Source organism: Dermatophagoides pteronyssinus, unplaced genomic scaffold, assembly GCF_027571235.1.
Source record: "Dermatophagoides pteronyssinus isolate colony J.1.1.1.1 unplaced genomic scaffold, Derpt_VIB-CSIC_2022.12 sq0009, whole genome shotgun sequence".
Taxonomy (NCBI): domain Eukaryota; kingdom Metazoa; phylum Arthropoda; class Arachnida; order Sarcoptiformes; family Pyroglyphidae; genus Dermatophagoides; species Dermatophagoides pteronyssinus.
Genome location: NW_027461533.1, coordinates 635,371 through 661,178, shown reverse-complemented (window position 1 = coordinate 661,178; position 25,808 = coordinate 635,371). Strand labels below are relative to the sequence as shown.

Here is a 25,808-nt window from a genome sequence, read left to right as displayed (position 1 = left end):
AATCAATCAATCAATCAATCTTGATCATAATCCATTAATTAGAAAGTTGTTTAATGATGTTTTTTGGTAGTCGTAATTGAATTGATTATTGAATTTGAATTTTTTTTTCGACAACTATATCGCCATCTATCGAATGTTATTGGTAATTTTTTCGATAATTTTCTGTTTTAAAAAATATCATTCATTCAGGAATAATTGAAAACTTTGTAATCAAATGATTCGCATTGATCATTATTCGATTACAAAGTTTTTTTTATAATAATCAAATTATCTCCATGATCGAATGATCGATATGTCACGTAATGATGATGATGAAGATCAATTGCAATAAATTGTTTTGATCGCAAAAATTTTTCATTATCATTTCATCTGAAGAAATAGGCAAAGATGAACAACAAGTGTGTTTTATTTCAACGGAAAAATCAATCAACATTTTCAAGAATTTTTCAGTTTTTCTTTTGGTAAGTTTTCTTCGTTGATATTTGATTGATTGATTGATTATCTAATTAAATTCATGCGTCATCACTGCGTTTGTTTGTTTTTTTCTTCTACTGAAAAAAAACATAAGAAAATTGAAGAAAAAAGATAATAATCTTTGATGATAATTTACATAATTTTTTTTCCTATTGATAGAAGAAAAAAACTACCACCACCACCGCCCTGTTGAGCAATTATGTGTTAAATATCAATTCAAATGTAATGTAATTTTGCGTGCACGCGTGTGCCAGAATAATATTGAATTGATAATGATTTTTGATGATGGGAAAAAATTCAAGTTTTTTCCCATCATGAAAAATCAATATCATTTATTGATCGACATAATCAAGTAGAATTACAAAAAGTTTGTAATTTTTTTGATTCCAAAAAAAATGCGTTACGCTTTGTCGTTATTAGCAAATTTCTTTTTTTCACCTGCAAAAAAAAGGTGACAAACATTCGTTATGTGTCAAGTTTCCAATTTGTATGCTTTCATAGCATTTTTCTTTCGAAATGTAAAATGCATCGATTGAATTTTTGTATAGAAAAATATTCACTTTACGAATAGGATTAAGGTGTGTGAGTGTTTGATGGCAATAATGGATTATTGATTGATAAGATACATACAAAAATGTTTTTCTGTTCTTGACACATCATCTGTATGTAGTCAATAAATAAACATGAATATTCATATGCATAATGCACTTCCAGAAAAAAAGCAGCGAGTTTATGTTTATTTTCGGTGGATTAATTAAGAAATTTTGAAAAAATAATAAATTAATCCTTGATAATGACCATTATTATTATCATTATATGGTTATTTTGGCGTTAATTAATGAATAGTGTAATTTTAGTTATTGTTTGCAAAAAAAAATCAAGGTAATCATTATTGTTGTTGATATAGTAATCATAATATTCAGGTAAACAGGAATATTATTAATTTATTAATTGGTTTTTCAATCGATCGATTAATCAATCGATGAGATTCGAAGGCTATTTTTTTCGTTTTTGTTTTTCGTTTTTGTTTTTTGTTATCAAATTCTATTCCAAATAAGAAATTTCCGCTCGTTTTTCTTTTTTGTGCTAAAATTTTTTTGGTTTTTCCCCAAGTGATGATGATGATCAGCTAGCTAAATTAAATCATCAATGCGATGCATTCATTGATTTTTATCAATGAATGATGATTCAATTGAAAGCAACAACAAGGGCACCATAGTTGTACCATTGTTTTGTTTCTCAATTCAAAAAAATGAACAAAAAAATCATCAATCGATCGATCTTGATTTAACCTTGATGACAAAATTCAGGAATTTCTGAATTTTCATTGCTGCGATTGATGATAATTGTGATGAAATGAAAATAAAAGAAACGAAATTAACAAATCAAATGTGACTGTCAATGTCAAGGTTTTCATCAACGAAACTTGAATTCACAAAAAAAATAGTATCCATTTCGTCCATTTTGATCAATCAATCGAATTGAATTGAATTGATTGAATGTGTCAAAATGTTTCCGAATATCAATACCTCAGATACATTTCCTATCCGTTTGTAACATTCTAAACAAACTTGATGACTGAATTGATGATATTTTAACCTTGATATAGAAAATCTTATACACACACACACACACACACACACACTACCTAATGCTACCGCATTCATTTTATTTTATTTTATTTGACATTCAAAAGCCTTCTAGCCTTTTTGTTCAAATTGTATATTTGGAAAGTTTTTTTACTTCTTCTTCTGCTTTCTTTCTTCTTCCTATTTTAATGTTTCATTCATTCGATGATGATGATTGGTGATGATAATCAAAGATTTTTTTTCTTCAATGATATTTTAAACGCTCCCGTCGGTTTGTGTGTTCAATGTTAATGAAATAATAATGTTAATAATGATAATAAAAAAGAAAGAAAAAAAGCAAAAATTTACCTGCTTGCTTTCTTTAACACACACGCGCACCGCTGCGGATGTTTCTTTTTTTTCTTGGTTTTTTTAAGAAAAAGAAAAACGTTAACTATTCATTTATTCAGACACACACCACAACGAAAATCATTTTTTTCGTTTGTTTTGTGTTTTGTATTGATTGGATATCAATTATTTTTACTTTAGTTTTGCAAAAAAAAAGGTAGAAGAAAAGACATCAATGAAAAAACAGAGTGGATAAAGTTTTCCATTGTCAAGTCATCATCATTCTTTATTTCAAGGTAATTGGCGTTTTTGTTTCGTTTGTTCCATTCCATTTTAAAGAAATTTTTCTTCTTCTTCATGATTCCACAATTTTTTTTTTTATTTTAAACATCCTTATATTCATACCATACATATACTGAATAAAACAGACGTAAAAAAAAATATTTATTAAGAAGGCAGGTCGATTGGATAGATCTATCCTGTATGTGTGTGTGTGTGTATGTTTTGAAGATGATAATCATTGAATTTGTGTGATGCTAATATCGTTGCTATTTTTCTTGTTTTCTTCTTCTTGAAAGCAGCAGCAGCAACAGTCAATTGGATCTGGTTTAATCATCATCAATAATCACCAGAAATAAACATTATTCACAAACGTAATCATCATTTTTTTTCTCACCATTTTTTCCAAATTTTTTGATAAATTCTTCAGTATAACATACTGCTAGCTTGAAATCTATTAAAATTTTAATATTTGGAAAATGACAAATTGATAGCTATTTTGATTTGATGTCCTTGTGTATCCGTATCCGTCGTAATTGTTTTCCAATAAAAAAATTTTTGTTTTCCAATAAAAAATTATTGTTGTGTAGTGTAGTGTGTAGGAAGATAGCCAAAACAAAAACATCAAACATCAATATGCTGAATGTTTTTTCTTACTACATCATCGTAGCCGTCGTTTTCTGAATTGATATTTTTTTTTCTCTGTTATCATAACTTTCATCATCATTATCGTTGTTTTTTATTTTTGGCGGTAATCTGTTATTTAATCTTTGTTGTAAGTGTTGTTAAAAAGCTTTTTTCTCAGTAATAATGCTGGTTGATTTGCAAAACCTGAAATTGAAACCTATCCTCTGAAATGAAATGAATAACCGTTGTTTTTTCTCTTGAATTCTCTTCTTTAAGAAAAAAGAAAATTACGGCATTGAAAAATAAGGTGGTGGTAATCATTCTCGTATGACCAGTCTTTCGTTTTTTTTTCATTTCTAATCGACCCCGTTAGCATTTGGAATACGCGAAAACAATAACAAATCATTCATAAAGCTACCATCATCAGTGTATCATCATCATCATCATAACCTTCAAAATTGACCATCAAAAACGATGATGATAATATCAATGCATTCATTCACCACCAACAACAACAACCATAACAAAAATTTTTTGCTTGTTCTTTTTTTGAAATTTTTCAATCAGTTTGCAGAATTTCCAAAATGAATTAATTTTTAAAAAATCATCACATCAGTGTTGTCACAACAGAATCACATCATCGATTAGTGCTGACATTGACAAAAATTTAAAATTTTTTTCATATTTCATCCTTTTTTTCCAAATTCTGTGTTTATTTTTCTGATTAACCAGAAACAAAAATAACAAACTCAAGAGGACTTTTGCATTTTTCGTTCAAAAAAAAAGAAACAAAAATTCTGCATTTCAGGTAAGTTTTTCTATTTTTTCATTATTCAACATTTAAAATGAAAAATTCTTTGTTTGATTTTCAATGTTCAGTTTTTTTTTGGTTGTGCAAATTCCAATTTAATGATGAAAAAACTTTTTCGATTTTGAATTTTTCGTTTCGATTTTGCTTTTTTCAAATGAAAAAACATTTTCTTCCGCATTTTTTTATTTGTGATTGACTTTCACAACCGGTTAGAATCGCAACTGTTTTTTTTTGCTTTCATTTCATTCGAATTGCCAGGATTCTTCCTTGCTTTTCTTTTTCTTTTTCGAATAATAAGGAAGTGAAACCAGTTTTTTCTCTGTTCAGATGTTTTGATTAGAAAGTAATAAAGAAAAAGTGAATGGTTGATTGTTGATGAACTTTCTTTCATTCGCTTTCGAAAAGGTCATTTACCATATAGAAAAAAAAGGGATAACATTTTAACCCTTCTCTCTTTCACTCACACTGTTTATCTCATTGTACATTCACCTCGAAAAGGTCATCAAGCCATTGAGGAAATTGAAACAAAAAAATTGTATACGGTCAACATCCTTGAATTGATTGATTGAAAAAAAGAAGGGGGTGTAATTAAAATAAAAATAATAGTTGCCTGAATTAGTTGTTAGATGGCGTTATGCGTTTCAAAAAGAATTTCATTTTTCCCCCAAAATGATATATTTTATCAAATTCATGGAAATTTAATCTTGTTTGGTTGCCGAACCTAAAACAATGACCATATGATTTGAATGTGACAACGCTAAGACACACATGGTTAATGGATGACAAACATTTCATTTCTCAAATGTAAATAGCCATGTATGGTTGATGTTGGTTGGTTTGATTGGAAAAAATGTTTTTAAACATCCTTAAAATGAATTTGAATCAAGAAATTTGAGTAAATTGTTTATACAGCTTTTTTTTCCAATGTTTATTCTTGGCAAAAAAAAATTCTTACTGAATGTTGAATAAAGAATTCTAGACAGGAAAAATCAAGACAAAATTCTTGATTTGGTAAAAACGTCTAAATGGTTGTTTTCGGTTTGTGGCATCAATTTTGTTTTGTTTGTTTTGTAAAAACAAAATGCATTTTCAATGATGGTGGTGGATGCGAGAAAAAAAAATTATCCCTATAAATTCATTCACTGACCACTGTACCATATATATATCGTCAGCTATTTAAATGACCATTTTCCTTTCTCATTGCATGACAACCAAACAAACAAACAAATAAATAAATTTTGTATGTAAAATTCCATTAAATTGTCCACTGTTTTGTTTTGTTTTCTGATTTTCTTCTTCTGCCACTGTTTTTTTGTTTTCCAAGTTTTGTTTGTTTGTTTGTTCATTTGAGCCAAAAAGAAGCAAAAAAACAACCCAAATGAACAAATTAAACGAATAATTAAACCAAATAAATTATACGCCAAATCACAAATCTCATCAATGAACAGAGAAAAAAACAAAAAGTTCTTCATTGGATAACATTTGTTTACGTTTTGGTTTTTGAATTTGAGTTTTTTTTTGCTTTGTCTGTTTAGCACTTGAATACACACACATACTTGTCTTAGATCGATTGATCAAAAACACAGAAAACAAAGCAGAAAAACTCGATAAGAATCTAGGTATTTATTTTCGAATAAACAAAAAAGTGTCAAGAATATTCCGTGTAAGACACAAAAGACTTTGATTTTCTGAAAATGGAAATAAATTCTTTATTCAGCTTTTGTTCTTCTTCTTCTTCTTATTCTCTTCGCCATCACCAACCAATCGATACCTTTTATGCAATGATAAAAGTCAATTCTTGAAATAAACATTAGTTTTTGCCAAAAAAACCAAAAGCAAAACAAAAAAAAAGATCATTTAATTGAGTCGAAACAAATTATCGGCCATCAACAACAACCGAAACAACAAAGACTTTGACTTTTGGTGATCGAAAATTTTCTGGAATAAAATAAAAAAACTCTGAATCAAATTGACAAATGGTCAATGAACGAACGAAGCAAAGCAAAGCAAAACGAAACGAAAATAAATAAATGAAAAAGCGAGGAAAATTCAGTATCATTAAGTTTGATCAGTTCCACAGAACAGAATGGAATGATAATTTGTTGAAAGAAAATAAATGAAAATAGAGTGAAAACGAGAAAAACGAAAAGCGAAAATCTTTTCCAATGTAAATATATTATGGATAATGGGAAAGGAAAGATTTTTAGGGAAAAAAACTGGTAGCAGAGCGTGGTTTCGATCAACAACAACAACAACAACAACAACGACGACAATGGAAAAGTAGATGATAAAAATGATGAAAATAAAATGAATTTATTGAACAAAACAAAACATCCAACAAGAAAAGATTGATGTTTATTTAGTTTTTAGTTTTTTTGTATAAAATTTTGAAAATTCCATTTTAGCATCCTGCAAATAATGTGTGTGCATATGCAGTGTGTGTTTGACATTCAAATTCATTTGTTTCTTTTCTCTTTCTCTGCCTCTATTGGTCAAACCGATTGGTTGGTTGGCTGATTGGTTGATAAATTATCGATTTCAAATGAATTCACTGTCGAATGATTTCTTCGTTTTACAATCTAATTATGAATAATTTGAATTTTCTGTCAGGTGAAAATTCAAATGTTTTTTTACAATGTTTTTTTTTCATTTCTTATTGCTTCTTGTTTCATTTCAGCGGTATCAATTTTCCATTAAAAAATTTTTTTCCGGTATTGAATTACCGAATTTTGATCATTAACATCGAATATAATGAATGAAATGAAAGGAAGGAAATTGGATCATTTTTTTCGCAATGTTAATAACGACGATGAAAAAAATATGAAAAAAAATGATCATCAATGATATCACGCAAATGGACTGTCTGTTGTTGGTTGTTTGGTTGTTTGTCTGTTGACTGTCATTAATATTTATCATTATCATCATTATTGTAATTTGGTTTTGTATATATGGGTTAGATTATGTATTTACCAAAAATGCAAAAAAAAAGTAGAAAAATGTTTGTTTTTCTCTCGTCGGTTGAAATAGAGAATGATCCAATAATCGAACCAGAGAGAGAGAGAGAGAGAGAGAGAGAGAGAGAGAGAGAGAGAGAGAGAGAGAGAGAGAGAGAGAGAGAGAGAGAGAGAGAGAGAGAGAGAGAGAGAAAATTTTGTTTTTCCCTTGAAATTATTATCGGGTGGATGAATTTATTTCGGAAAAGTTTCTCCTGAAAATTTCTCTTGAAAAAGTTTTTTTGGTCAACTTTATTACCCGAGAAATTTCTCCCCCCTCCTCAATTGAATTTTCCAAAAAACCAAACTAAATTCACTTTTTCTTTTGAAATTGTTTTTTTTTCTTCTTCTTTATTTTGATTGTCCGAACCAAAAAAAAAGGAAAATATCAGTACAAGTCGATTCAAATGAAATGAAATGAATGTGGAAAAATTGACATTTGATTTTGTTTTCACTGTCGATTGACTTTTACTTGTCATTTACTTTTGATCTTGTTATATTGGATTGTTTTCTGTGTCGATTCCGGGCCAACAACCAACAACAAAACGAAAAAAGATGCAACAGAATTCACTATTGAAGGTTTCTTCTTTTTTTTGAAACAAACACATTAAATATATCGGAAATCGATCATCATCATCATCATCATCGTTCCCTCTTAGTATGCTTATGGAATAGTGATGTCCATGTTTTTTTTCTGGAAAAAAATTGTCTTGTTTTTTTTGTGTAAAACGAAAATTTTACATAAAGTTTTTTCGTTTTGTTTGTTTGTTTGTTTGTTCAACATTCTAATCTTTATTGAATGTTTCATACATTTTATACACTTTGAAACAGATTGAGAATGAATGAAAATGGAAGAAATGATTTATCAGGAATCAATCAAAATTTCATATTTGATTTTTTTTCTTTTTGTTCAAAAGGGAAAGAAAAATCATTAAAATTTCGGGAATTATTCCCGGATAAAAAAAACATTATTAGTATTATTATATCATATACAACAATAACCGAGCAAAAAACAAATTAATTTTGTTGATACGATTTCACTCATTCACTCACAATTGAATAACGCGCCATATTATATTAAACAACAAAAACTAGGTAACAATAAATAAAGTGTTCACGAACATGGTGAACGAACAATTTTTGCAAACAGAAAAGAAGAATATTAACAGAATTGTGAAGCAACAAAAACGACGTGATTTGAAAATCTAATGAAACAAAAAAATTTAGATATAGATGAAGTGAGATTGAGTGAGTGAAAAACTGACTGGCCAGAAACCAAACCAAACCAAACCGACCCAAACAAACAAATAGACTTGAATTGAAAATGACAAACAAACAAAACAGAGAAAAAAAAAATATTGACTATATTTGGAAAAATTGTTTCGTTTTTTCGTTTGTTGTTTTCGTGGATATCCAAAATGAAAACATCATTCTATTACACCAATCCATCATCCATATGGACAAAGTTTTCATTTTCTCTCGGTTCAGATGTTGAAATTCTATATATCCCCCAAAAAAAAGAAAAAGAAAAAAGAAAATATCAAGTCGAAGAGGAGATGTGCGAAAAGAAAAATTCATTTCATGTTTTCTGTTGTTGTTTGAAAATATGGAATTCTTGATTTAAAAAAAAAAATATTGATTTTTTCCCCATTCACTTTTCACATCTTTTTTTTTTTTGAAGTGAAAACTTCAAATCTGACCAAACAAAAGAAAAACAAAGAGGACACATTGAATTTCATTAAGAACATTTCCACTGAGTGTTGTCCGTGCCAAAAAACAAAAAACAAAAAATTTTGATGTAAACATCAAAAACATGCAAAAAGAAAACAAAAATCCGGGGAAAAAAAGTTCAAAGAAAAATTCAATTTTTAAAATTGAATTTTTTTTTCACTTTCTTTGAAACACACACCAAGAGAGAAGAATCCAATCAATTCAAGCAGCCGAAAAAAATGCTGCTGGAAAACTTTCCAGAAGCTTTCCCGAAAACTAAACTGAACTGAAAATTTTCCGGTTCGTCAATAGATAAACATTATCGATAAGGGAAAAAGAAGAAAAAACCCGATAATAATAATATTATTATTTGACCAACGAGACAAGAATTTCTAATCAAAGTAAAAAAAACGAAACGAAAACTGCTGCATTAATGATGAAATGGCAAGTGAGAATAAAAACGAAGAATTTTTTTTTCTCCAAACGTATTTTTTTCAATTAAAACGAAAACGGTCATTCGGTTTGGACTATTTTCATCATTTTCTGCAAATTCGTCCAGAAAATGATGATTTATATGAAGAAAGAAATTAACATTGCACATTTTTTGTTGTTGTTGTTGCTGGTTTGATTGGAAACGGTTGGGTCAAAATAGGAATCAGAATTTTTTTTTTTTTTTTTTTTTGATGCAATTATTGATCATTGCGAATGATAATGATGATCATAATAAAAAATTGCAACTGTATCACCACCACCACCACCATGATGATGATGATCATTATGAATTGAATTCAATTATCGTCATCATTATCATCACCGTCATCATCATCATCATCATCGATATCAGGAATATTCTGTACACCCGGTATTACGGATGTTTGTTTGATAACTATTCCTCTATATGTTTCTCGGTGTGTATCTGATGAAACCAATCATTGATCAAAATACACACACCAGCCAACCAACCAACCGACCGACCGACCAGATCCTAATTGAATTTTTTCTTTTTCTTTTTATTTTTTCCTTTGAATCAAAATTCATTTGGTCAGCAATAAATTCTGATTATGTTGAGAGAGAGAGACGAAGGAAAAAAAGAAAAGAAACAACCCAAATACGGAAATGATACAACAACAACAAGAAAAATAATCGTTTTCAATCAATCAATAAATTAATCTGATGATGGTAGAATTGATTCTTTCATCGAAATTTATGATGACCAATTGGTCGGACTGTAGATGAAAAAAATGACTTTTTTTTTTATCAATGAAATTTTCCAATTAAAAAAAAACCTAAATATTTTTTTTCCAAATAAAAAAAACCAAATAAAATTTAAATTTTTTTTCCACTTATAGGGGCGCTCATTCACGTTACACAAGGCAAAGTTTCCATTGCTTGCTTGTTTGTATTGAGTGGTGACATCATCAAAAATTCAAATATAAAGCATCATTAGATTCACTTGATTGCATCTTTTTTTCCCGTTCATCATCGTCATCATTATTCATCGAATCAAAAATCGAAAAAAAATAACAAGGTAGGTTTCCGAAACATAGTTTCTTTTCATTTCTTTCTTTTTTGTTCATTCAAATTTTACCTCTCTCGGATGACAAATTTTTTTATTATTATTATTATTCTAAACTTCTTGACTAATTGAATTCAATTTGAATCAAATCAAATATATTCACTTTACCTACATATCTACCTACCTACACACACTTTGATGTTTTCAAAAATTTTTCATTCAATGATGGTGATGATGTTTTGCCGATAAATGCAGAGAGAGAGAGAGAGAGAGAGAGAGAGAGAGAGAGAGAGAGAGAGAGAGAGAGAGATGTGACAAAATAATCAAATAAATAAATTATGATGATGATGATAAAGTGCATTTTCTGTTCATTTTTTTTCGTTTGATTGAAAAAAGATACCTGTTTTATTTTTTTTTATTCATTCATTAATTGAAGATATCAAATGAATATGATTTGAATATGCAAATTAAATTTAAATTGAATTTAAAAAAAAAAATAACTTTCAATTTACAAATTGTCAATCATGTATATATTTTTTTAATCAGAAGTTCTTCTGCGTTTTTCTATTTGCTTGCTGTTAATCTTTATTGAATAATAACCGATTATCAATCAATATGAAGACCAAACAAATCAAATCAATTTTTTTTCTGTTTCTATTTCTATTTTCGACAATGACAAACAAACAACAGAAAAAAATGGTGTGACAAACAAAAACAAAGAACTAAGAAGAAGAAACAAGATTCACATTGAGAGATTGTTATGAAATTGCCCAAAAAAAGATCTATATAAAGATGATGATAAAGAAGAAAAAAAAACATTAATCTAATTAGAAGATGCTTCATAAAAAGTACTTCAACAACAACAACTATAAGCAACTTGACAACAACAACAAAAACAAAAACAAAAACAGATAGTGAAGAGAAAACACAATAATAAATATATTTACTTTCATTCACTAATGACAATGTGTGTGTGTGTGTGTGTGTGTGTGTGTGTGTGTGTGTATGTATGAATTCTGAAGAATGTTGCCCAGAAGAATATTCTTTTAATATTTTTTTTTCGATTCATTGATCACATCTATCTATCTATCTATCTCGTCTATCTATCTTCTCTATTCATCCATCCATCCATTCATTCATTGTTTCTTTTTTTTTCGAAAATTGTACAGCAAACAAAAAACAACAGTTAACACAAAAGTGTTAATTCATTATCATCATCATCAATGGTTCATTCATTGTTTATTTATTTGATATCAATATTGTTATCAGCAAGCATATTTTTTTTCTTTTTTTTTCTTTTTCTGTTTGTTTGTTTGGTTGTTGTGTTATTGCAGCATAATCAATCGTTTCATATTTTCATTGTTCATTCAGAATCCATATTTTTTTGCCATAAATATTTCCAGATTTGTTCTTGCATTTTGATCTTCCATAGAAGCAATGATGATGATGATGATGATTAAAACAGAGCAAAGCAAAAAAACATTGATAATTATGGCAGTGAAGTATACATTTGAAGGGGTCATTGAAAGTAAACTAAAACTGAAAAAAAAACTAGAAAAATTCATCGTAATAATAATCATTCAGTATGTTTCATATGCGAAACACTTGAATTAAAACAGTGGAAAAAAACATTCATTTTAGTTTCAAAACTAATAAATTAAACACACCAACACACACACCGTTTGTTTGGTTTGATTCAGTATGGATGATGGTGGTGGGTGTTTGAAAGCAATAAAAAACAACAAAAAAAAATTTTAATCACACATTATACAACTACAAATGATTATGTTTTCGGTGTTTTTTTTGTTTTTGTTTCATTCACTTGTGTGTGTTCGTGCGACAATTAAGATTTGCAAAATGTTTTTTTTCTTTTTATCGAAATTCCAGTAACAAGGACAGTGAAAATTGAAAATGAAAATGCTTGAAAGAAATTGGAAAGTTTTTTCTCTTTCTCTCTCTTCATTATAACGATTGGCATGGAATTTTTGGTTCAGTTTACAGAAATTGTCTGGTAAATCCTCTCAAGAATAAGAAAAATCATTATGATGATCATAGTGAAACAAAGAATAGTCAATTAAAATATATCATCATCACAGAAAGGAGAAAAAAAGGGTTTCATTTTCTTCTTATTTTAATACATTCGCCGCATTTGTTATAAATTGTGAAATTGTTTTTTTTTCGGTTGTCGTCACAATTTCAACAACAACAACAACAAATTTATTTTTTAAAACTTTGCATCGTAAAACTGTTATATCATTACCGGAAAATATTTCTGAGAAAGTAAAGTTTCCGAAAAAAAATAATAATTTCCATCATAATCATAAATTCTTATGATATTTCAAAATTATTAGACATTTTTTATGCAAAAAAATGCTTTTTTCCACTTTCCACATATAACATAAATATTGCAGGTTTTTTATGTGCGCGTATGACGTGTTAAATAAATGATTATCATCAAAAAAAGATAAGGATGTTGTTGTTGTTGTTGTCCTTGTTGTTGTTATTTTTTTAATATAAAAAAACTAATAACAACAACAACAGCAACCGGAATGAAGGGTTAAAACAATGTTCAGGTTTCTCCTAAATTGATTTTTTTTCTTTTTCTAATCTTCAATCAATGATGATGATAATGATAGTTTTCATTTGATGATCATTACATAATGATTTTGGAAATTATTTTTACTTCACTTCGGGTTATTTTACTGAAGAAGAATTGAATTATTTATGACAACAAAAAAAAAAAAATAGATGACGAAGAAACAACCCAAGAATCAAAGAATCGAATGAAGAATTCAATTTGATTATATAATAATCACATCATATAATGATTTGATTTGATTTCTGTCTTTCCCTTTCTCTATATTTGTTATCAAAGTTTTTCCCGAATACAATCACCAAACAAAGAAAAAAATTCAATGATCATCAAATTGATTAGATTTTGTTTTTTTTTGTCTTCATTGGTAAACATTGAATACACACAGCCAAACAAGAACGAAGAAGAACCTCTTTTTTCCATTCTTTCTCAATTAGAGTGAAGAAAGATAAAGATAAAGAAAGATCATTATTTTGATCTTTGAATGAACAACAAAATGATTCTTCAAATGATCCATTGTATCAAATTTTGTTTTTCTTCTTCTTCTTCTTCTTCTTCTTCTTGGTTTTTAATTGATTGACGTCACAAGCCAATACAAGAAGTTTTATCTTTCTTTCCTACGTTTTTTTACATGATCAATTTCATCCAATAATTGATTTTTCGTTGGGCCAATAAATTGTAACCAGGTGTTTGCATATAAAAAAAAAAATGTTATATACAAAACAAAATGAGAAAAATAAACATGTCATTCTGGAATTTCATTCAATTTATTAATTTGGAAAAAACAACAGCTTTTTCTTATCATACACAGAATATGCTCAAAAATGTTACACACAGAAAAATGAAACGTAAAATAGTTCGATTTTTTGCCAAAAAACCATAACATTTTTGGGTTTTAACGTCATCCACAAAATGTTATGGTTTTTTTCCTCAATATTTTATGGAAAACTGAAATCGTGAAATATTAGGATTTTTTTCCAGAATATTTCATGATTTTTGGCCAATCTTATACTCAGCCCAAACATTTCATGGATTTTTTGTTTTGCCCAAACATTTCATGGATTTTTTGTTTTGTCCCAATATTTCATGGATTTTTTGTTTTGCCTCAATATTTCATGGATTTTTTTGCTAGCCTCAATATTTCATGAAAAATTTCTGGACTTAGAAAATTTTTTTCATTTTTTGGATTAATCAAAATTTCATAATAAAATATGTACAATTTGACACTCGGCCAAACATATCGCGTTTGCAATGAATTTGCGAAGTTGGATCTACAAAAAAAATGATTGATTTGAAACCACGTTTCAATGAGAATGGAATCCTATCCTATCCTATCTTCCGGACAGAATAATCATACAGACAAAATGGATGTTTCCTAAGCAAATTTTTTTCAATAGGGCTAAAGAAGAAGGTATTGGATTGGATCTTCCTCCATTTGTCTACGATGAGTTCCAATCGAATTGACTAATATCTAATCTGGTTAAAAAATGTGAATGGGTCAAATGCTGCAATTTGATCATGAAGCCAAAACTAGTGGCTGTTGTTCACGGTGGCTTTGTAAACAACTGTTAACCTAAAATTGCTTTTGAATATCAGATTGGATTCATGATCGATTCATGAAAAGATTTGGTAAATCGATGTTTGTTCGATTGAGCCATAACAATTGAACTTGAAATTTGAAACAATTCGCTAACATTCGAAACATTGTTAATAATTCAATTAAACAATTAAAATAATTCGAATCCAGCATTTTTGTTTTTAAACGAAGTTTTTGTTTTTCGTTTGCCATTTGACTATTTTTCGAATCCGAAAATATTATTTCGTGTAACGGCTCAAAGCATGGAAAAAACAATAGAAAGCGTTGTGGCTGGATAAGGAAATCTCCAACGGTCGAACGAGAAATCGGAAGCGATATGGAACTCAAGCAAGCATCAGTGGTGAACTGAGGGCAACCAAGGAAGATTCATCCATTCATGGGAAATTATTAGAAATCACATAGCCATGATTTGAGCGATAATCTGGAAAATAAAGCAAACAAATCGGAGAATTTCAATCTATCCTTGGCCAATAATCTTAATTTTTTATCATTTAATTCACTGATTAACTTGTTTACTTTTTGTTTATAAATTTAAAAAATGATCTTTATGCCACCTTAGTCGGCTAAATTTATCTTTCTTTTCTCTTTTATTTCGCATTTTTTTGTAAATAAAAATATTTTTAACCAGAATATTTCATGATTTTTTGTCCAAAAATATTCAGTCTTTTTCCAGAATATTTCATGGATTTTTCCAAGAAATATTAGGTCTTTTCCAGAATATTTCATGATTTTTTGGCCACAAATATTTGAGTTTTTTGCCTCAATATTTCATGGATTTTGCCCAGAAATACAAAAAAAGAAAGAAAAACCATAACATTTTGTGGATGACGTTAAAACCCAAAAATGTTATGAATTTTGCCGTATATTTTACGACTTTATTTTTCTGTGTGTATAGTAGAGAAAAATAATAATGCTTTTGAAAGTCTCTTCGCTTAAAACTGATGTCTTGTTTCGCTTAAATTTGGCTTTGAAGCAGATTTGCTGAAACTAATACCGTTGTTTGCTTGTAAAAATTTGTATTTTATGGGTTGATTTTATCTCCACTTTCAATCAATCAATCAATCGATCCAAATGGTTTCCAATAATGTATCAAAATTTGTTTTGTTATTGTTATTGTTTTCTTTGGGTAAATATTTGCCTAAATTGTAAATTATTGTCTATTTCACTTGACTTTTTTTCCCTTCAATAATGATTGTTTGTTTGATATATTAATGGTGAAAATATTCTCTTCAACAACAGCAAAGAAGATCTTTCTACGGTACAACAAACAAAACAAAAAAAAATTCATGCACGAACACACCTACCATCAAACCGACTGACTGACTGAAAAAAAATTATATAATAGGGTTTCCATATCCAGAATTTGTGTTTGTGTTTGTGTTAGTGTGTGTGTGAGCATGAATAACGAATTTGAATATTTGTTTATTTATTTTCATCATCATCATCATCATCAAACAAACTGGTAGACTGGAAAAAAAACTTATAGAGAGAGAGAGAGAGAGAAACTATCATCATTATCATCATCATCATAATGATAAACTCACCGAAAACAAAAATCGAAAAAGATATTCGGTTTTGGAAAAAGAAAAATTGATGAAGAGAATTTGAGAGGAGAGTGAGAAAAAATTTGAATTTTTCGTTGAATTCTAGTGTCGGTGCTGGTGTTGGTGTTGGTGTGTGTGTGTGCATTGGATTAATAAATAGAATATTCTGTTTGATGATTCAGAAATATGAAGGGGAAAAAAGGATTGTGTGACATTCGTGAAAAATCCCGAAAAAAAATTGTGTTTGACAAAAATCAAACATTCATTCTCTATGGAATTCTTCAATCACTTTGTGTGTGTGTGTGTCGGTGTTAGTTTCATTACTTTCAACAAAAAAAAATGACAGATCTTTGATTATATTGATTTTTGCGGTATATTTGTATTTGTTTCTGGAACCGATACTTTTTTTGGGGGGGAAGGAAGGTCAATTTCGGAATTATTTCAATTTCAATTAGATACAGAATATCCATGAATTCATATGGATGCTGAAAATGAAAGCAAAAGAGAGAGATAAATTCACAGCATGTATGGATGAAAAATAAAAATCTAAAAATCTAAATGAAAAATTTGAAACACATTTTCTTTGGATTTTTTGACAGAAAACAATCTCCATTATACAAGATATTTGTATTTATAAAATGAAAGAATCACCAAAGAGAATTAGCCATGTTTAAGAGATCAATAACATAACATAACAGAACTGAACAGAACAGAATAAAGCGATTTGATCTTTGATTCTTTTTTCAAGGAATTATAAATGGTTGAATGAATGAATTGAATGGAAAATGAAAATATACAAACAAACAAATCGTATAGAAGCTTTGATGGTGGTTTTTTTTCATTTCATTCATGTTTGATGTTTGTTTGTTTGTGTTCAATCAATCTAAACATTCAAGCTATACTGGCCATAAGGAATTAATGAAAAAAAAACAAAATTCTCGTTTGAATTTCGTTTAACCCCCCCTATGCTTACTGTCAATCGGATATTCTTTCCAAACAACAACAACAACAGCAACAACAAAAGGAAGATAACACGAAAGGAAATGAAAATGAAAAAAAACGAAATTCAAGGATTAAGAATCAAAGGAAAACATTTTTCAGGATCATTTTTTTTGCTGTTGTTTGGAAATTGAACATTTAGATTTGTGAAATTGACCATTGCTGTTTGTTGAACTTTTCTCTTTTTCGCTAAACAATATTGCTTTAAGCTCAATACATGGTTGGTTGGTTGGTTGATCGGTATCATTATTATTCACAGAATGATGGATGTAATGGTTGGTTGTTTGTATGACAAACAAGCTTGATGATAAAACTTTTGTTCGTTGTCGGTCCATAATCCTATTTTGATCCCGATGGGTACGATGATGAACATCGGCTTTTTGAAATAGAAAAATTTTTCAAAAAAAAAAATTATTCAATTATGGATTATTTTTGTGCAGAAAAAACATGAAACAAACAAACGAAAAAACAAGCAACGAATTAATGTATATTGATTGTTTGGTTGATCGATTGATCGATGTTGATGTAACAAGAAAAAAAAACAGCAGAAATAATCGATTAGGATTTTTCATGGTAAAAATTTACCATATTTTCTCGGATCACATTTTGGTTTTTCTATGTGGGAGTGAACAGAACAGGAAAGCAAAAAACTTTTTTCAAAGCAAAAAATTTCGATTCATTCATTTCGTTTTTTTTCTGGTGGTGGATAAAAGTTTTGGCCAGGTTAATTTTGGCCAAAACAAAACAGGAATAAAAATGATCAAAGTTGAAAAGTTCACTTTACTTCATTATCATCCATATCGAATCATATTTAATTGAATAAAAAGTTTCATTTTCGTCATTATTCTCGTTATTATTGTCAACTGTCATTTGCACACCTACACACACACACACCTACAAACAAACAAAAAACACAATAAAAGTTATGAATTTATAAGTTTTTATTTCCAAATTCAGGTTTCAGGTTTTATAATTATTCTTGATAATGATGATGATGATTGTTAGGTGAAAACTTTTTTTTCGATGTGATTGGAATATTTTTTTCCAGCATTTGATAGTGATGGTAGTAGTGATGGTCATTGAATTGAATTTAGAATGTAATGAAAATCATATTTTTTGAAAAGTTTTTCTTTCCATATCTCTATTTCTCTCTTTTTTTCAAACCCCGATTGAATTATCATTTTTTTCTCTTCTACTTTTGTGTATCTACATATCAATTTCGTTTATTGAAATAAATAAATTTTTTTTTCAAAATTTCATAACAAATTTTCGAAGAAAAAAGGTTACCGTAATTTCACGATGCTCAATAGAGACCATGGCTTATACATTTAACTTTTCATCATGTAATAAGTATTGAAGTTGTTTTCCGTAAATCCTTTGTTTTTGATGCGACATATATCAGGGCGTCGACTATCGTGCCGCTTACAAACGTGAAATCACGGTATCACCATTACAACACATTATTTCCTAATGCCCAGACACACATGAAAAAAAAACTGAATTGATAAATGTCATCAAAGGATTGTTTCAAACGATATGATTGTCATTGAATGAATGGAGAAGCAACAACAAAAATGTCAAATCAAAAGGGGAAAAAATTAAATTTTCAATTCAAAATGTGAGATAGAGAAACGAAGAGAGAGGTGAATCTTTACAAGATTCACAATGAAGAGAAATTCTAATAAACATTACACATTGGTTTGTCACTCAAATACACACACAAACACTGTTTTGTGTCAATTCTTTTGCCAATCCTTTTATTCTTTTTAGCATATCATCCATATGGATCAATCAATTAATTAAACAAAGTTAAAATTTGAAAAGTTTGTTTGTTTTTTCTTCCCCAATTCCAATGATAATCATCAAATTGATAATCAAAAATTTGAAAGAAATTTTGAAATAAACAACAACAACAGGATGCCTGTCTGTCTGTCATAATAACCATCATCAATATTACTTTGAGAAAATCCATTTGTATTTGATTTTTATATGATTACATAATCAACATCCAATCGTCATCAAATCATCATTGTCCATCTCAATCCTTATTATTATTATTTCAATATTTTCTCCTTTTTTTCTATTTACTCAAAAAAAAACAAATTTTCTCTGTTCTTTTCCTTCGTATATTGTCATCAACACACATGTTTTGTTGTTGTCGAAACAAACGAAAATTTTTTCCTTTTCCTTTAGTTTTCCTTTCCTTTATTTTTTGCTGTGTTTTTTTTTTTTGTTGAAAAACTAACAATTTCTGCTTGATGACAATCTAAATTTAATGATGATGATGATGATTTAGAGTTGTTGTCTTTATCGATGATTGAAGATTGTTGTTGTTATTTCGGGGATTCATCAGAAAAATTCATCATTTTAATGAACATAGACTGAAGACAACAACGACAACCGAGGATCAAAATTGACAATTTGACGATCATGTCGATGATGTCGATGATGATGATGATGATTGACGATATCGATAATGAAATTAATTTCAATTCAAAGATGTTGATGTTGATGATGGTGGAAAGAATTGGCAAACTAATGCGTCACATCATTTTCTAACTGTGTCTAAATTCCTGTCAAATTTTTGCTGCCTCTTCATCACTTCTCAACATCGTCATTATCAATTGAGATCTTTGTCTTTTGTGTGTGTGTGTGTTTCTATGCTGAATATTTGCTTCTTTTGCTGCCTTTTTGTTTCATCCATTCATTCCCGATGGCCATCATTATAAATATCATCTCTATATTAACCACCAACCAGCCAACCAGCCAAACATCATCATTCTTTGTTTCTGTTTAATTATGATTAACAACAACAACAACAACAGAATGTTTGATTCCTCGAAAAAAAAATGATGAACAATGAATTTTTCTTTTCCAAGTGACAAAAAACCCAAAAACAACAACCAAACATCAACAACATCAAGAGTAACAAGAATAACAAAGATTCTAATCATCACATCATCATCATCATGATTATGTCATTGACAATGTTGTTGATTGAACAGCAGAACCGAAAGACAATGCTGTCAAATTCATTCAATTTTTTGTTTCCTTGTGATGATTTTTTCTCATTGTAAATATCTCAAGTGTATCTGAAGTTGATAAAATTCGTGAAAAATCGAAAATCGAAAATTGTCAATCAATCAACTTAATTAATTATCAATAGCTTTTGATCATCACATTGAAATAAACAAAAAACAAAAAAAGATGATGATTAAGTGTACTTTCTCATTATATAATTGAATTTCATTGAGTGAATCAATGGATGCACGAGAATCGAGCATATTGAATATTTGTATCAAACCACAGACACACACACATACTCCTTTTTTAACTTAAAAACTAGTCAAAAATTGATGTAAGTATAGCTCTCTTTTTTAACTGAAAAAATCCAAAATCGTTTTTCGCTTTTTCAATCCAATTTCTACATTGATGATTATGAAGATGAGATTGACTGTGTGAATTGATTGAAACAAATGCCTGTCATCATCATTATTGGATTGACTGATTCAACTAGAATAATATATATTCCTTTTAACCATTTACACTCTCTTTCTCTCTCTCTCTCTCTCTTTGTCTATATACAAAACAAAAAAGTAAAAGTAAATCTAGCCCAAAATTAAATTTGCCACAATGTGCCAAAATGCCATCATCATCATCAATCGATGTTGTTGTTGCTTCAAGTCACGTATTTTGTTTGGGATTTTGCTTTACAGAATTTTCCGTTTTTTTTGTTCTCTTTTCATCACCGTTTGATGCCTTTCAACGATGATGATGATGATGATGAAACATCAACCCAGAATGAGAATCAAACATACACAAACAAACAAACAAACACATAGAGAAAGAGATCAAACAGTTAAATAAACATGCCTAAAGGCTTATTATTTACCTACAAAATATATATTTTCTATGGTGTGTGTGTGTTTTTTGTAAACAAAAAAAAACCAGATTTCCTTTTCCTTTGCGTTTTGTTTTGTTCAAATGTGCTCAAACATTGTTCCTGGATGATGACATCTTTTGTTGCTGTTTGGATGGATGGATGTAGTTTTTCAAAAAAAATTTCCCAAAATTTCATCATTATATGATTTTTATGTGTTAGTTTTTTTTTCTTCTTACTATACATTCAGATTGATCAATCAAATCAAATCAAATCAAATCAATTATATCGAAACAATCCATTCATCCATCCATCTTCTATTGTTAGATAGATGATATGTATGTATGTATGTATGTATGGTGAGTGTGTGAGAAAAAAAAATCAAAAAAAAAAAAAAAAATGATTTTTTTGCTGTGAACAATTTCAAGTTGAGAAAAAACTAACTAACTAACTAAATGAATGAATGGACAATATTTCACAATGGCCAATATTGTCAGTATTTTTTTTAATATGAAAAAAATGTATACATTTTGTTTGTTTGTTTGTTTGTTTGTTTGTCTGGTTGGTTGTTAGTTATAACATAACATAATAATAATTACAAGATGCATTAACATTGTTGTTGTTTTTGTTTGTCTTTTATGATGATTACTAGCATTGCAAGCCATTGGCCATTGGCTTCGTCTACTAAGTAGACGAAGTCTAGCTTAGTCATAAGGCCAAGTCCAATGCAAGCCAGCCATTTGTATATGTAAAAATCAAAAGATCCTTATAAATAAAAAATGCAAGCCATCCATTTTTCGAGCATGCGCATTGAAATAGAAAAAAGTGTTTCGTCTCAGCCAGCCAGCCAGTCAGTGTTTTACTTTTTTATGTTATTAGATGATGATAAAAATGGTGAAATAATAAAACTATGAACGAAAACAACAACAAAAAAAACTTTCCATTTCCACATCCTGTTTTCTTTTTTTCTCCTCTAATCTATATTTATATGATATTTACTTACTTACTCTGTGCTGTTGTGCTGTGATGTTTGTCAAACATATTTTCCTTTCACATCCCCAAAAACAAACAACCAATATAGATAATTTTATCATGAAACGATTCTCTCTCTCTCTCTCTTTCTCTTGATTCTTTTCTAATTATTCGAATCACATTTCACACAAAAATATTTTCATTCATTTTAGTTTTGTTTAGTTTTAGTTTTTCATTCGCTCATTGAATGTTCAATTGTGGTTAGTGTCTCTCTTGAAAACACATCCATCCACGCACACACACACACACACACATTGACAATCACCATTTTTATTATTATTATTCTTGGCTATCGGTTTTCGTTCGTTCATTTCGTTTCAGATAATTATAATCATCATTGTGGTTATGGGCATCGTTTTCGTTTTCATTTCATTTCATTTAGTTGACCCATTCAATAGCAAAGAAAAAAAAAGAAAAAAAAGAGAAAATTACAACGACGACCACGACGTTAATGATAAAGATGCTACAAATTATTATTATTATTATTTGCCCATTATATAATAATGATTATCATTATTATAAATACTAAAAGTTATTTTCTTCTTCTGCTTCTGGTACACTCCAAAAATATCTTCATTGCAAAAGTTATTTGATATCACACTGAAGAAAGAAAGAAAGAAGAACCGTGCCAAAAAATATTCCCAAATGGTCAAACAATTTATTCATTTTGATGTGGAATTCTTTGAGGGAAAAGAAAATTTTGAATTGGTTGTTCCAATTTTTTTCGTTTGTTCGTTCCTTCGTTCCTACGTTAGGGTTATCGACATTATTATCATTTTTCATGATTTTCTGTGTGTGTGGGGAATGATTTTATGATTTTAAGTGTGGTGGTGTATAATTGCTGTCCATTTTTTTTCTCACTCCCATATCATATTTGGCTGACTGGTTGTTTGTATCCGGAATAATATTTGATCGTTTCGAATTTTTTTTTTCTTCAAATTCAAGAATTTTAGTCGAATAAATATCGTCATCGTTGCAGAATCTGATCATATTCTGTGATTCTTTGCATCCGTTATGTTTTTCACATTAAGAAAAATGAAGAAAGAAAGAATTTCCGTTTTTAAGCAAGACAAATTGTATAATAATAATGATAAAGATTAAAATTTTTTCCTTCTTTCTTCCCTCTACAGATATTAAGTTCCTCATAAACCCCTTATGTGTCAGTCAGTGTTAATTCCATTTTATAAACATCTTTACAAACAGAAAAGAATTTTCAAAGACGACGATGATGATTAGGATTTTTAAATATGTCATAAGATTTGTTGGTTGTTGGTTGTCTGTATTCTGGTACAAAAAAAAACGGAAAGAAAATCTCTTCCACTTGAAATGTTGATGATGATGATGGTCGATTTGTTCCAAATGTATGCTGTGTTTATAAGATTTTTTACTTTTTTTTTCTCAAGCAAAAAAATTATTTACACAAAATCCATAATCCTTTTTGGAAGGAAACTGCTTGAAACAAGAAACATGGAACTTGGGTCTTTGAATAACCGTTTGTTGTTTTGTTTTGTTTTTCGTTTGTTTGTTTGTATTTTTTCTTTATTATTATCATTATATATTCGAGATGATTAATAGGTCGTATTTTGTTGTTGTTTTACCCGAAAAAAAATCATTATCAATGTCAATCTTTTTTTTTAGGATTTAAAACAAAAAAGAAATTTGAAAAATCATTTCCAAAAATATAGTCACTCTCTCAGTGTGTTCATGTATTTGTGTTTTATCTAAAAACAAATATTTGTTCAAAATTCAAACAAACATAAAAGTGATTTTCATTCTCTCTCTCTCTTTATTTGCCAGGATAGATAAACTGATAGATAGAATTAATCCAGGATTTTCCCTGCTTCAGTAATTGAAATTAAATTGATGAAAAAAAAATTTTAATCAACCTAACCTAACTGAACTATAAGTCAGGGTGGCAGTCACAGTCATCAACCTAACCTAACTGAACTATGAATTATGGTCATAGTCAGGGTGGCAGTCACAGCCAAAGTCATCAACCTAACCTAACTTGACTTAACTAAAATCTTGGTTTTGAAAACATGAGTGTACACAACTCGTATTTTGTTGATAAAACTTTTTTTTTGTTTGTTTTAACAATGTAATTTTTTCATAATAACAGCGCCCGAAACAAAACGAGAAAAATCATTTCAATAAACATTAAAGTTCCATTTAGAAAGAATTAGAATTTCGAAACAACAAATGAAGAATCAGTAGATGGTAACAACAATTTGCATATCCTTTGTGTGTGTGTGCTTCTATGGGTGGTTATCATGGATTCTCAATTTTTTTTTCGTTTTTTGCTTTTATTTACACGGTATTTTCATTAATATAACATGCACAAAAAATAAGCTTAAACAACAAACGGCCAAAAAAAGCTTTGTTTTTTTCCAGTTATTTCTGGAAAAACTTTTTTTTGACGGGAATTTTTTTTTGTTTCCAAACATCACAAATCATATTAGATTAGATTCATTTTTGATGTTATCAATGTTGATGGAAATTTTGAACAGAAAAAAAAGCAAAATTCCAGCAAAAAAAAAAAATTGATTGATTCTGATTTGGGCAACAAGTTTGTTCAACGTCACCATTCTATGACGTCCAAACAGCGGCATGGCATGGTTTTTTTTCTCTTTTTTTTCGACATTTTTTTTCTGAATTCTCCAAAATGAAGAAAAGAAAACGTTTTTCCATAATTTCATTTTTCTCTTTTTTTTTTTTTGAAAAAATTTCTCTCTTTTTTCCCAGTCAAGATTTGTTCAATAGCAAAATTCATCATCGTTCGAATTTCGCTCTGTTTTTCAATGTCTTTTTCGCCATGTTCGCTGTGTGTGTTTCACGTTTGTCCCTGACCTCGTTCATATCGTTGTTGTTTTCTGTTTTTTTTCCACATAGAAAATTTTAAAATTTAGAAAAACAAAAAAACATACATCAAAACCCGGTGTGTTTTGTTGTTTTTAATCAATTTGATTTGAAAAACATTGAGGAAAAAAAGGGTTTGCTTTTTTAGCATCCAGATACTTTAGCAGAAATCTTTCTTCTTTCTTTCTTCTGTGATTTATGTTTCAACAATGATTTACTTTTGTTTGTTTGTTTGATTGATGGATGGATGTCTGAATATTTTTAAAATTGAAAAAAATTATCATTTTATCTCTCGATGTCCTTGATTGATTGATTAAGGCAAAAGATGAATCATTAAAATCCAGTTTGAATTGAAATTTAGAAAATTCTTGCGGTGGCAAATGTACTCGAATATTGTATGGTGATCAGATAGGAGAAGGGGGGAGATTCATGCGTTAATTTTTCTTTAAAAATTTCAAATTCAGTCAGTGGTGGTGATGGTCAATTTTGCCAAGTGACCATCATCATGTTGTTTATTTTTCAAGAATAAACACATACAGGTAAAAGGATTTTTGCTTTTCGCATCAAATAAAACCAAATGTAAAACGACAAGCAGACAAACAAACAAGAAACAATTCAAGCAAAGCAAAAAAAAATCAATAAATCGATAGATTGATTGATTTTCTTGCTTTGAAATTGTGAAAATGATATTTTGAAAAAACAAACAAACGAATGAAAAACGAATTTGTTACAAAAATCCTCTTGAAATGAAAATCCTCTGTTTTCAAATGTTTAAATGTCACAATTTTTTGACGATTATCATCATTCTCAATGGAACAACCATAATAACATTGATTTGTGGCTTCTTGAAGATCAATAACACCACACTTACTTTACTTTTGTCCAATTTCTCATCGAAGAAAAATGAAAAAATGAAAAAAAGCCAAGGATTTCAATGTGAACAAAAAGTCTTTGAAAAAATATTACAAGATTTTCATGTTC

At 28.8% G+C, this 25,808-nt stretch overlaps 1 protein-coding gene across 4 annotated transcripts in view; it reads left to right on the top strand.

Moving 5' to 3' along the window:
• The first annotated feature begins 362 nt into the window (after nucleotides 1–362).
• The window catches only part of LOC113790114 (uncharacterized), a 50,062-nt gene continuing 24,616 nt past the window's right edge, over nucleotides 363–25,808 (top strand). Inside the window, exons 1-3 of one of the 4 annotated variants that reach the window (XM_075821160.1) lie at nucleotides 363–461; nucleotides 3,573–4,104; nucleotides 10,160–10,338. The gene's annotated coding sequence lies outside the window, so the exon portion shown is untranslated. Of the gene's footprint in view, nucleotides 462–3,125; nucleotides 3,445–3,572; nucleotides 4,105–10,159; nucleotides 10,339–20,276; nucleotides 20,418–25,808 lie in introns of those variants that run through there. The other 3 variants (XM_075821161.1, XM_075821162.1, XM_075821165.1) reach the window with 3 other exon arrangements.